The sequence below is a fragment of the Taeniopygia guttata genome, chromosome 13, assembly GCF_048771995.1.
Source record: "Taeniopygia guttata chromosome 13, bTaeGut7.mat, whole genome shotgun sequence".
In the NCBI taxonomy this organism is placed as follows: domain Eukaryota; kingdom Metazoa; phylum Chordata; class Aves; order Passeriformes; family Estrildidae; genus Taeniopygia; species Taeniopygia guttata.
In genome coordinates, this window is record NC_133038.1 from 4,085,477 (window position 1) to 4,096,602 (window position 11,126).

Sequence of the window (11,126 nt, forward strand, 5' to 3'; positions counted from 1 at the left end):
AGTGTCGCTATAGGACATGTGAAAGCACAACGCGAGCCACCTGCTATTTTGCAAGGTAAAAGAGAAAGTTTATTTTCTGACTCCAACTTTTATACTTTTCCAAAGGTGACAGTGGATTGGAGAGTGAATGGGCCACCTCTCCAAAGACATTGGACAAACCACTAGTACATCAAGTTTCTCCACCCCCATGAAGGAATGCAAAACAATATGTTGTTTACAGAAATTGTGTGGGAAAGTTTTCCAACAGAATGTGAACTCAGAAGGCTTTAGAAAAACTTAAGAATCAGGGCGACAATTTAGGGATAGTTTGGGGATTTTTTTTTTAAGTTTTCTTCTAATGGAGTTTAGTGAGCTTTATCCATATGCACATTAAGTCTGACTGGAGAGCACATCAGTATAAAAGCAATGCCAAAACTCTCCCTTTAATTCATCATCTGAAGGCATGGGTACATGCAAATGAATTATACCCCTTCATTTATGACCAACATCTGTTAAAAGTATTAATTAAATGTCTCTCTTGCCCTGCCTCGTCTTGTGTTATTGTCACACAAGGAAAGCCTTTTCCATGTGTTTTGCCAATTTTCCTACCTCCAACAGAAAGTCAGGAATAGCTAATAAACAAAAAGGAACAATGCCAGAAAGTGGCTGGCTTGAAGAATAAATTTCTGGAGCGATAAGGGCATATGTCAGGGAGAGGGAGGATTTCCCTTTGCAGAGGGACAAGCAAGTCTCTCAAACATCTTTGGAAGCTCTTATGTTAACATACACTTAGTATTATCCTATAATGATATGGGGGGAAAATTGCAAGTATACAGGGTACATCAGAATACATCAAAGAGTGGTCATGAAGTACAGCTTCACTTTTCCTAAATTATAGAGATGAAGATATACAGCTGTTTAGCATTTCTATCTTGTTTAGACCAGCACACCCAGATGCTGGCTGGCCTTAGCTGATTATGAGATAAAGCTGGGCAAGGCATTGAAGAGGGGCAGAGTGAGGACAACTCTAAGGAGACATTTTCCAGGGGAAAGGCTGGAATTCCTAATAGGTCTCCTGCAAAGAAGAGACCCTTCGCTTGTCAGAAACAGGGAAAGTCAGGAGAATTTACCTGAAGTGGGGAGGTGTTGCTGTGCAGTCTAATCTTCAGAGATGGGGCAATTAGGAAGGCACTAGTCCCTCTGCTTTCTGGTGACTTTTCACACCAAAATTCTGTCCCACGTGGGGTTGAGGGAAAGGAGATGGTCTGGAGGGAGATCTGCCATAGGTCCTCACTGGAGATGCTCTTCTCTCCTTGCTTAGTGCTGCAGGACTGTGCCCAAATCTGAGTCCTGCTGAGTGTCCTGCCCTGTGTCACCCTGTCCATAACAGTGGGGCACAGCCCAGCCAGATAAATACGGAGGGTGAGACCACAAAGTGTCCTGTCACCACAGAGGCCCATGGACAAACTTCTGCAAGGGCAGAAGACACTGAAGGCAGGAAACTGACAAATGTTTCTGTAGAACTCCATTGATGTCAGCAGTGTCAAAAAGTTTTGAAATATATCTTCAGAATGAATCAAATTCTGTGAATGAGAGCAGACCATTGTTTGGAGTGTTCTTTGAACTCATCTACTGTCACACCCACAGAAGATGCCCCAAGTGCTGTGCTGGGCAGGGGATGGAGCCCAGGTAGCAGGTGGGACCCCCCCAGCAAGGGGCACACACCCCCTGCTCAGCTGGGAGGCTGCAAGTGCACTGGAAGCAGAGTGAAGAGGTGCCTGGGTCACACAGCACTGGGAACAGAGGAACGCAAACAGGCTCTGTTTCTTCTCCCATCTCCAAAGGAGAAATCAAACAGAGCCAGCCTCCACATCTCCTGCTGGCACAAGACCAGGGAGACAGCAGCAACTACAGATCATGGGAGCAAGATGTGAATGTGGGAGCAGATGGGTGTTTGGTTACTGGCCATCATTTCTTGTGGCCTTTCTGCCACATCCACCTATCTGCTCCATACTGCACAGGACTGGATGCTGCCTGACTTGACACGTCCTGATGGTGGCCACTCCTGTTAGGAGAATTCTCAGTGCCAAGTCAGTGCCTGATGCCTCCTGGCTGCCAGTCTCAGTCTGCAGGACAGCGTCCATTCCCTGCCTGCCAGCACTGCAGGATTGGAGCAGTGTTTGCCCAGAGCCTGGGGAGGCAAAGCAGGTTCAGCACAGCACACAGAAGCCTGGGCTGTCCTATTTGAAAGCCTGAGGGCTGGTATTCACTGTTTTACATCACAATTTAGTGCTGTTGTTCAGCATTTTCAGAGATCCAAAACTAATCCAGCCTGTTGGTACAGCACTTATCAGGGACTGGTGTTTAAGTTATTACTAAAGCAAACAGAAAAATCTCCACCTATAATTTCCAGAGGTTCAATATTTACAATAGATTAACACAGTCAGCTACTATCTGCAGAACACTTTTTTTACTCCTGTGAAAATTTGTTAAAATTACTCCCAAAGTCCTCAAATGATCAACACTTTCAGAATTAATCATTTATTGTACCAGTGATCTTTTTCATTCTTAATACAGAGTTTCTTAACCAGACTCATACAGGTAGATTTTTTTATTATGTATATTTTTATTACATATAGATTCTTGTCATATATATACAGATTTTAATATATATTTAAAAATCTACGAAGAGCTCGAAAGCAGACCCTGGCTTGTAATCAGTTAAAAAAATTACTAAACAATTAGAAACAAGTTTAATGTCAAATTTAATTTGGGGATTTTTGAGTTTTCCTGATTTACATCTGTATATTCATAAAGGAGAAGGATTTCTGATTCTTTTTGCTGCCTTGTAAAAAGGTATCAGAAAACATCCTCTAACAAAAGTCTGTCTAGAACTGCAGAAAGCTCACAGCTCAGATCGCTTTTACCTTGGATGGGGCTTTTCCAGCAGAACTAAAGAAAAGGCCCTTGTCACTGAGCTGATAGACAAATTAAAAGTGTACCCATTCCCAGGGCAAAGTCTTAGATTAAAACAACCCAAAATAATGAAGAGAATGTTGAGCTTCTACAAAGTAAGTCAGTGACTGATTCCTGTTCCACATATATGAACTTACAAAAAAGAGAGTCTAATGGGAGAGACATTTAGAATCAATGAAAGAAATGAACTGGAAATGTAATATCAAAATAGTGAGCTTATTTGATATGCACCTGATAGTTATAACCCACAGTTTCTACAAAGTCAAATGAGGGCGCAGCTCAGCTCAGCCTCTTCATCTTGGGGGACTTAGCCCACTCTGAAAGAACTCACACCCAGTGTCTTGACAGACTCTTCAGTGTCTTGACAGAAAAGTAGAGCACCATATTCTTGACTTTGGAATTTGTGTTTGAGAACACCAACATTCCCTAAGGTGCAGATGATATTTCTATTAATCAGATCTCTCTCTTCAGTCTTCCTCATTCTTTCGAGTTCCCATTGAACTTGGTAGCAGCTTGCCTTTATAATTTGATCTATTTCTTTCAGTTAAAATACTTGCCCCATGATTCATTCAAGTCTTGAGTGATAAGATCTAATTCTGAGCTATTTGACTTGAAAATGAAAGCAAAGGTTGTCATGTTTCACTTGTGTAACCTTAACCATTCCTTTCCCTCTCGTGCCAAGCATTTTCTGTGACTGACTAAACCACCTTCATTTCCCTATCTGGCCAAGTAGCAAAGGAAGCCTCTCATCCCCAAGCTCTGCTTTCTTTAATAGCCAGCCAGTTCTGAAATAAATCCCCACCTCTGAATTCCCTTGGGTTTCTGCACCTCCTTACTCTGCAGAGAATACTGCACTGCTTGTTGCACTTGCACACAGCCACACTGCTGCTGCATAACCTCCAACTCACCATTTTCCCTAGAACCAGTGTTAGAATGGCCGTGTTTTGGGGGTTTTAACAATCTCTAGCTTTCCAGTCAGCTGCACTGAAGACTGGGGTGAAGCTAAGACCAGGACAGTAAAGAACAGCAAGAACATCACACCCTTAGAGCTATGCTGTCACTCTCCTTACTCTGAACTGGAAGAAAACCCTGTGGATCCCAGATTCCCACTTATTGTCTTCTTTGGTTGACATGCACTTGCCAACATCTGCTTTTAAAAAAAGGTTCTTTGATTTCTGAAATAGCACTAAGGATAATTTTCTTTCATTCCCCCATAATCAAACAGCAGTGGCAGCAAGGCTAAAACTCGGTAGTTTAGGAGAGGCTCTGCTATTGCCTTGGAATGAGTCGGAATGGGCAGAAATGTTTGGTGTTAATACAGTCATCAGGGCCCTTGTCTCTCCTTTGGCATGAACAAGCAGCTCCAAAGCAGAGCCCTCTGGTGCGGGGTAGGGCTGCAGGGTTCTCAGGGTGATTGCTGATGATGTGGACAGCCTTGGCCTCCCACCCAAAGTGTTTTCAGTTGTCTACAAAGATAATAAGGACACCACAGTCTGTATCTCAGATTCACCCTATACTTCAAGGGCCTCCTGGGTGAGATACAATAGAAATATAGACACTCCCATAAAAGAAACCTCCAGTACACCTCCACAGTGCAGACGTTTTGCCCATCGCAAGACAATTTTTGGATTAGAATTCAGACTGACAAAAAGTGACAGTAAATTTTCCTCTGTAACCAAGGGAGGGAATGCACACTTTACTGTAATGTTATTTTGGTTTTGCCAGCCACAGCAATGCAAGAAAACACAGCATATTCCCACAGAAAATTCTGGAGGAACACCAGGTTGGACCTGTCAAAGTCACTTCCACTGCACACAGCCCCATGCAGCAGGCTGGAAGCAGGGGCTTGCCATGGTCCTCCTCCTCATCGTGCTGCCACATCTGTGCCACCCACTGCTGCCCCTGGGCACAGCGCAGCTTGGCAGCCGGGCACTCAGGCAGTGACAAAGTCCTTAGCACACTCTTTATTCCTGCTGGGCTTCGAGGCCAGGCAGGGGCGGGACCACCTCCGGACCCGCAGCTAATCCTTTCCTAGGAGATGTCTATCACAAATACAAGCAGCAGCAAATCCTATAAGCCCTTCACTGCTGGCTGGTTTGCTCCCAGCGACCAGGAATGGAAATCCGTTCACCATTTCTGACCAGCTAAACCTGGACATCCGGAGCCCCGGAGGTGCCTGCACTTTCTGGGGATGTTGAGAAAGGGCTGCCAGGATCTTGGAGCTCCTGTGTGGCAGAGAAGCACTGGAAACATGTCTCATTTCTGAAAAGTTGGATCTTTCAAAACACAGGGTTTGTTTATCCACTTCCTTTCTGGCACAGAATAGAGCCTTTTTCTGCAGAAAAGAGAACTTTAGTATGGCTCTGCAGGGACGGGAGGGCAGGCGAGTCCAGGAAGGGCGTGAGACGGGGCCCCAAACCACACGCCCTGTGCAAGTGCCTTGGCGCCGGCTCGGGAGGAGAATCCCGGGCCGGGAGAATCCATAATGCATTTTTGCCACCAGAAGGCAGCGGGGAGCTGCGTTGGGAACAGCTGCTGTTCGCAGGACCTGCCCCAGGGAGAAACAGCAGAAGGAGCTTCTCCCTCTGCTGACTATAACTTGCCTTGTTACACTTCTCTCGTCCAGCTCCTTCGCTGTCCTTAGGAAAGCACAGGCGACTACAGTGTAGACAGAAAGCAATTTTCTTATTATTTTCTTTGGAAAATAGATATGTATCAGACGTGCCTTGCCCTCCCATTTCCTGCAACCCTCCTGGGCTGAGCATAGGCGTGGACCCTGCCCCAGCATGGAGCACCCCCTTGAGCAGCTGCACCACCTGCAGCTCTAACCTGTGACCCAGTGGTTTTTAGGGATACAGGGAAATCCTTCTGGCTGGTGGCAGCCATCGTGGCCACAGAGCAGCTGTGCCGTGACCCTCCCTGTGGGCACTTGCTCCTCCATACATCTCACACACGATGGGGAAGGAGTTGTTACTGGGATGAGGCTTTCCTTGGGGGAGTTGTTTCTCAGAAGCAAGTCCCTCCTGCACATTACAGAGCTCTCTAACTTACAGGGCCTCTTGATGGCAATTTAATAGGCTGTCTCAGTTTTCCATGGGAGCCATCCACCAGAAGATGATGCTCCATAGCAGAGACAGCTGAATAGGACATATGTCCCACCTGGGCCATTCTGGCAGTGGAGTATTTCAGCACCAACCTGCCTTCATCAGCAGTTGCACTGGATGTTAGAGGTCCAATTTCTCAAGTTGTTCAGGCGTGTCTACATCTGAGTTGCTCCTCAAAAAGCCAATTCTGCTAATCCAGCAGAGATCAAACCATGTTTCTTTTATTTGATTTGCTTTCAGCTGGGGCAGGTGCCCAACACCAGCCACAGCACAGCCACACCAGCACGCAGGAGGAAGCCACATGGAGGGTGGCACGCTGGTAATAGAAAGAGGCTCAGTATAAAACCACATGCAAGATTTAAGTGAAAACAGTAGGGAAGTATAAAAAATAGGGATCAAAAGACAGCATGTGGTCAGGGTACTGACCACATCTGGGTTTCTGTCTTGCTTAGAAGAAGAAAGTGGTGAGGGTTTTTTAGACACAGACAAAGACACAGACACAGACACATAAAATGGCTGAAATGTATCCAGCCTCTTCAGCTCCAGCAGCTGATGATTGCAAGTGGGAGAGTGGCCAGTCTGGAGAGGTTACTCAGTTAAGTGCTGCTAATTCCTTGTTTATTGACTTCAGTAAATTGGGATTAGAATGGGTGAGGGGTTCCAGGTGGTGGCCTTGTGCTGTTTATATGGCATGTCAGGAATGCAGCAACTCTTCCATGATTTTGCTTGTTTTTAAAGAGGTTGTGGTGGGGAAAGCAGAGAGCTGAGGAGGAGCACTATGCTGAGGCCAGGTCACTTAACCCAGGGTTGCATCTGGCTCCAGATCCCAGGCTTCTTGTGCAGGGCTGGAAGAGTTCTTGTCCCCTGAAGCCAAAGGGCAAGTGGGATGTGGCTGGGGGGCTCCTGGGCAATCCTGGCCATGAGACCTCATTGTGCCTCATAACAATCAAATGTTGTTATGGGAGAAGAAGACCCTTCCTTTCCTTCCTTTCCTTTTTTTCCTTCCTTTTTGTTTCTTTTCTTTCCTTTTCTTCCTCTCCTTCCTTTCCTCCTTCCTTATCTTGCCCCTCTTCCCCCTACATAATAAACCCATTTAGCGCTTTCCTTTTTGCCTGGGATTGAATGGAATTTCATTTGCCATTAGTCACATCCAATGAAACTGTTGAAAGTTAAGACATTCAGAAACTTGACCACTGAAAAATGGTTTATTTTTGTTTGATGGGGGGAGCTGTTTGTTTGTTTGTTGTGAATTTGTGAGGGTTTTTCTGTGTTTTTTTGGGGGGCTTTCTTGGGTCTGGTTGTTTTTTGTTGTTTTTTGGTGTTTTTGGTGGGTTTTTTTTTGTTGTTGTTGTTCCTCAAAACAAACAACTGCTTCCAAACACACAAAGCACAATCCCTGAGCCAGACAGCCCCCAGCGGTACCATGCAAGGTGGTACCAACTCAAGAGGTTATTGTAGAGGAATTATCACAGAGCCATGAGCAGCTGGGGGAGAGCAGCTTTTGCCAGTCTCTGATCTGGTGAGCTAAAGTGGAAAGATTCTGTTCTAGCCCAGTGTCTCTCTTTTGGCCTTGCTGCTAATCACACTCAAGCCCCTCTCTGTGCCTTGCCTCTTAGGGAGCTGTGGGGATCGAGCATTTTCTTCTTTACAAAAGGTTTTGGGCATTGCTAATGCCCTAAGGACAGCAAGGTGTTGGCAGCCTCTTGCTGTTTTTGGCAAGCCTTCAGCTGTTTAAATCCAAAGGGTAACCTGCATTTCCCTAGTGAGGGAATAACTCCTGTCCACATGTTGCAACCATGCTTGGATACAAATGCCTCAAGTGTGAGACCCTCAGGGAGGACACAATTCTGGGGATATATGAGGGCCACTCTCAAGCAAACCTACACCAGGTCCATGAAAGAACTGGAAGAAAGGGGCAGAGTAGAAGCCAAATGGTGCCCAGCAAACTGGTGCAATGCTTATGACAGCCAGGAAAGGTGTGTACAACCATCAAGATTTCCCTACCTTATGTGCAGGCTATCTTGTCTTGGGTGACCCTGAATTTCTGCATCCCAGAAGTTGTCTGTAAAGTTCCTGTTCTCAGGGACACTTCCCAGCTTGTGAAAACGGTATCAGGTGGATAGATTGTCTTCCTCCACCTCAGTACTCTCTGCCTGTCTCTTTCCATCCATCTGTGAGTGCTCGGTTACTACTTATCTGTTGATTTTTTCTTTTATTTATCTGCTTCATCTTATTACAATTAATTTATAACACTTTTTACATTTATGTTTATTAGCTCTGAAAATGGCAGGACTTCATTATTTCCCTTTAAGATTATTATCCTCCCCCTGTTCTGATAATGTTCATGCATCTTTTCCCATCCTTCTCTCAAGCATTGTCTCCAGAGATGTCTTTGTAACAAAATGTGTTTTCCATGGAAAGCATTCCAGAGCATATGGACATTGCTCCGTTCAGTGATGTGAGCTTGCCTCCCCTCCTGCAGTTCAAAGTTTGAAAGAGCAAAAGTCAGTGTACTCTCACTGGTTGTCTGCCTTGACTGCCTGCTCTCTGCCAGTGTGGTGTCCCTCTTGTCATGCTGACCTGCTGGATTTTCCACTCGTTTCTTGCCAGTTTTCCAGAGGAGATGAGTTTGAAAATATGTACTACTAGTGCTTGAAATGCAAGGAGAACTCTAGCAATGTGGCAATGCCCTGAAGGGATTAAGGAAGGAGGAACACTTTGGAGATAAAGTTAGAGGGAATTATGAAAATACCAGTGGAAAGCACATGAGGTTTCTGTCTGATAACACTCAGGAAAAGAAAGTTCCCACAAATAGAATTACTCACAGTTCTAGTGCACTAATAAACTGACCACTGCCTCTTACCTCTGAGGTGTGCAGATTCAGGCTCTGCCAGTCTCACCACACTGCCTGATTTCTGCCTTTTTAACTGTACTGCCAAAGTCAGAGAGCAACACACCTCCTGAGTGTTTGTCAGTGGGACAAAGCAAATCTGCTGCAATAAAGCCTGAACACACCAAAATGTTTTTCCTTGACAATGTCATGTTTGCCATGTGGTATCTGCCATTCTCTTTCTTTCACCTTCCCTGCCCTGTCACTCCAGAGTCTAAAAATACCACCTTCTCAGCTGCCAAAGCAGTTAAATCTCTGTGCGTGTTTCTTCTGTTTCCTTTACTCATCCCCTTTGCTTTCCTTCTGGATTATCTCTCTGTTGTGTTCATTCTGTATTTCTTTTATCTAAGTTCAAACATCTCGAAAATCCCCACATAAGATATGCTTTTAGCAGATTTTTTTTTTTTTTTTTGTAACTTAGAGTGCTCTGTTCTTCTCATGACAAAGCAGCACAGGCAGGAGCCAGCTCCAGGGCTGCCTGCCTGTGCCATGATTCAGCAGGTTGTAAAAGGAAGGAATGTTTTCTTTTTTGGGAAAGGGTGGGAGTGTGTGTATGTGTGTGTGTGTGTGTGTGTATTTGACTTCCTGGTGCTTCTGTGATTTCAGCAGGAGTATTATGTTGTTCTGCAGTCATGTTGCAGTTAATAACTTGTTTCAAAAAAAAGGCTTGAAAGATATTTGGTGGAAAAATGGGTTTGCCTAGACTGAGGAGGGGACTTGCTAAAATATACTGTTTTGTTACTCTTTAAAGTATTTTTCCATAGTGTTTTTAGGTTCTTCTTTAAGCATTTGATATCTCCTGTGCTGCCTGTTTGTGACTGTTTCCCTGCCTGTCTGCATCTTCTGCTAAGTCTGGGTATAGCTCAACAGAGCAGTTTAAGAACCAGCTTGGTGTCTTTCTGGAAAAATGTGTTTGATTCTAAACTTCAGTGCAAGCAGGGATTTGCTGATTTCATTTATGCTGAGCCTTATTTCCGAATGCTGAGGCCCTGCTTGCTTTGTCCTAACACGGTGGAATTTTCTCTGTGGGGAAACTTATACTGCTGACTCATTGCATCAACTCAAAACAGATTTAAGTTTACAAAGGAAAAAAAAACACCACCCTTTTCTTTCTTGCTTTTCTCTAGTAATATTGGATTTGTTATTCCTGCAGAATACCTCCTATCTCCTGGAACAGGCTGCAGCCCACAGACCATGCAGGAGCTCGCTTTGAACAGGGTGGTTCAGACCCAGCTTTCTATGGAACTGCTCTCAGCTGGTGCAGCTTAGAGACAGCACAAAGGTGCTGTAACTTCCAGGCTACCAGAGCCTGTTTTCCTCCCCGTGGGGCCGTGTTCCCTGCCTCCCACACGGCTGTGTGTGCAGCAGGACACGGACACTCCTCAAGTTTAATCCTGACCTCGTTCACATGGTCCATCAAACCCGACATCTCCTTTGGCCTGTCTGTCCCATGGGCCCACCAAGGACACCTTTTTCTGTATTTCCCTGTGTTTCTTTAATGATTCGATGTACAAATGTTCAACATTTATACAGTATGCCACCTCTACAAAACTACGCTACTATCCTTTTCAAAATACAGCACAGGTTAAAGGTTCCGGAATTGCACAAGGCCTTTAGGCAAGCAGCTGCTGAGCAGCACTGCCATATTCCGAATACGCTGGAGTCTGCGTCATTGTTTGCTATTTTATTAAACCCTCGGCTTGTAATAGAGGGAAAGAACCACCAGATACACTGAATTTGCTGAATAGGCAAGAAAACCCGAACACCCTTTCTAAGGAACGAGAAGACATAAAGATGGCTCTGCTGTTTAACACAGCGGGATTTTATGGAGCGGAGGGTGAAGGGCGTGAGGGGATGGGGGGCGCGGGCAGGGCGTGAGGGGATGGGGGGACGCGGGCAGGGCGTGAGGGGATGGGGGGACGCGGGCAGGGCGTGAGGCGCTGCTGCTGGCCCCGCCCCCTGCCGCCCCCTGCCGCCCCCTGCCGCCCCCTGCCGCCCCCTGCCGCCCCCTGCCGCCCCCTGCCGCCCGCAGCGCCCCGCCAACCTCCGCAGCGCCCCTGGACCGCCACCCGCTGGGACCCCGCCCACATCCCAACGGCCTGCCCGCGCCCACCCAATCAGCCGCCACTTCCTGCAACCCCACCAACCAATGACAGCGCTCCACGAAGGGCAGCGCC